The following is a 2555-nucleotide window of genomic DNA, read 5'->3' as shown; positions in this document are numbered from 1 at the left end:
CCTGATACTGGATTTGCTTTAGGAATGTGTTTAGCAATTAGCTGTTTGGAAGTGTGTAAGGGGTACTTTTTCTTATTCTTCCTCATACTGGATCATGAACCAGGTCTACCATGCATAGCCATTCATGGAATTGAGGGCAGAGTCTGGTTTGTGTGATTGCATTGTGTTCATTTGGGTCCTTTTTGCCATTTGAGTAGATGTACTGTTACTGCTTACCAAAGACACATTTTGGGTATACAGTGAGTGTGCAGCTCAATACCTTGTTCTAGAAGCTGCTGCTCTTCATTTGGTCTTCAGTTTTGTAAAAGCCCCGTAATCCTCCTGGTAAGACATGAGTGTGTTATAAGCATCACCTCACAGTGACATCTGTGAAGTTCTTCTGTTCTTTTTGCAGCTACTATTTAATTGCTTGGCTATTTAATATTTTGTGGCACTTCACCCCCTGTGCGAGGAAGTATGTGGCAGGATGCCTGACAAGACACCTAGGAAGCCACACAGTAGTCAGCATCTCAAGTGTGTGTTCCTGAGAAATAGCCTTCCCAAGCCCGCATATGTTTTGTGTGGTATAAATTCTCAAGATTGTGGGAGGAACAGCTAAGGTCATTTCTAAGGTATCCGTGTTAATTACCCAAGGTAATTACCAAGCACCAGGGAACACAGCGACACTGCAAAGTCAAAGTACTCTTATTTGAAATAGAATCCCTGCCTGATTTAGGGGTTAGGGAAAGGATGAGTGGATAGGTTCTAACAATTACCCTTCTGAGGTCAAGAGTTTGAGACCAGCCTGGCCAATGTGGTGAAACCCCATCTCTACTAAAAATACAAAACTTAGCTGGGTGTGGTGGTTTGTGCCTGTAATCCCAGCTACTTGGGAGGCTGAGTCAGGGAGAATCGCTTGAACCCAGGAGGCGGAGGTTGCAGTGAGCTGAGATTGTGCCACTGCACTCCAGCCTGGGCGATAGAGGGATAGTCCGTCTCAAAAAAAAAAAAAATTACCTTTATAGTTCACCATGGCCAAAAAATTGTACCACTCTTTTCCTGTCTCAGCCACTCAATAAGCCAACCTGTAAAGTAGGTTGGCCGGGGGATGATCATTGCATGCTGAGTGCCTGTAGGTACCTAGCACCGTATGTTTGTCATCTCACTGAAGTCTCCCCTTTGAGATCACCAGTGGAACCCCCATGTTTCAGATGCAGTAACGCCTTCATTATAAACGGACAGTAAGTAAGGGATTTGCTCAGGGTAGTTTATATCGGAAGAGCAGCTGTAGGACCAAACCCAGATCTAGTGGCAAACGTGGCTTCCTTCTCACATGAGCATCTGGGTGGTTGGCAGTTAGTTATTCCTGACTCTTTGAAGGAATCTTGCTCTGTTGCCCAGGCTGGAGTGCAGTGGCTCAATCTCCACACACTGAAAGCTCCTCCTCCCGGGTTCAAGCCATTCTCCTGCCTCAGCCTCCTGAGTAGCTGGGACTACAGGCGCCTGCCACCACGCCCGGCTAATGTTTTGTATTTTTAGTAGAAATGGGGGTTTCACCATGTTAGCCAGGATAGTCTCGATCTCCTGACCTCATGATCCGCCTGCCTCGGCCTCTCAAAGTACTGGGATTACAGGCGTGAGCCACCGCGCCCAGCATCAAGTTTGATCATAAGATTGCGGCAATTCAGTCACGTGTTCAGGCTCCACTCCTAGTTCTGCTATTTTCCCCACATCTGCAGTTACTTCTTGAACCCCTCAAAGTCATCCATGAAGGGTTAGAATCTAGTTCTTCCAAACTCCTGTTCATGTTGCTAATTTGACCTTCCCATGTGAATTCAATACAAATACTCTTAACAGCATCTAGAATGGTGAAGAAGGTTTTCAATTTACTTTGCCCAGATCCATCAGAGGAAACACTGTGGCAGCTGTAGCCTTCCAAATGTATTTCTGAAATAATAAGACTTAAAAGCTCAAATGACGGCTTGACCCGTGGGCTGAGGAATGGATGTTGTATTAGCAGGCACAAAAACCACATCATCTCCTTGTATATCTCCGTCAGAGCTCCCACGTGGCAAGGTGCATTGTCAATGAGTAGTAATATTTTTAAGGAAATGTTTTTTTTCTGAGCAGTAGGTCTCCACAGCGAGCTTTAAATATTCGGTAAACTATGCCCTATACAGATGTGTTGTCATCCAGGCTTTGTTGTTCCGTTCCAGAGCACAGGTAGGGTAGACTTAGTATCATTCTTAAGGGCCCTAGGATTTTCAGAATGGTAAATGAGCATTGCCTTCAACTAAAAGTCAACAGTTGCATTAGCCCTTAGCAAGAGAGTCGGCCTGTCCTTTGAAGCCAGATGTTTACTTCTCTCTAGTTGTGAAAGTGAGATGACATCTTCTTCCAACAGGAAAGTCTGTAATTTAGTGTGGCCACCTTCATCCGTGATCTTAACTAAACCTCTGCGTGACTTGCTGCAGCTTCTTCATCAGCGCTTGCTGCTTTGCCTTGCGCTTTTATGTTATGGAGGTAGTTTCTTTCTTTAAACCTCATGAACCAACTTCTGCTAGCTTCACACTTTT

The 2555-nt window shown here is 45.0% G+C and overlaps 1 protein-coding gene and 1 long non-coding RNA gene across 5 annotated transcripts in view; one reads left to right on the top strand and one right to left on the bottom strand.

Moving 5' to 3' along the window:
- Positions 1 to 2555, top strand: part of PCCA (propionyl CoA carboxylase, alpha polypeptide) — a 461774-nt gene that overhangs the window by 393169 nt on the left and 66050 nt on the right. The window lies entirely within an intron of this gene.
- LOC105549312 overlaps positions 1 to 2555 on the bottom strand; it is a 16294-nt gene that overhangs the window by 1846 nt on the left and 11893 nt on the right. Inside the window, exon 4 of the long non-coding RNA XR_001007527.1 lies at positions 260 to 321. This is a non-coding gene — a long non-coding RNA (uncharacterized LOC105549312). The remainder of the gene's footprint in view (positions 1 to 259; positions 322 to 2555) is intronic.

Source organism: Mandrillus leucophaeus, unplaced genomic scaffold (genome assembly GCF_000951045.1).
Source record: "Mandrillus leucophaeus isolate KB7577 unplaced genomic scaffold, Mleu.le_1.0 Scaffold434, whole genome shotgun sequence".
In the NCBI taxonomy this organism is placed as follows: Eukaryota; Metazoa; Chordata; class Mammalia; order Primates; family Cercopithecidae; genus Mandrillus; species Mandrillus leucophaeus.
The sequence above is the reverse complement of the archived record's forward strand: the minus strand, read 5'-3'. Positions and strand labels throughout refer to the sequence as shown.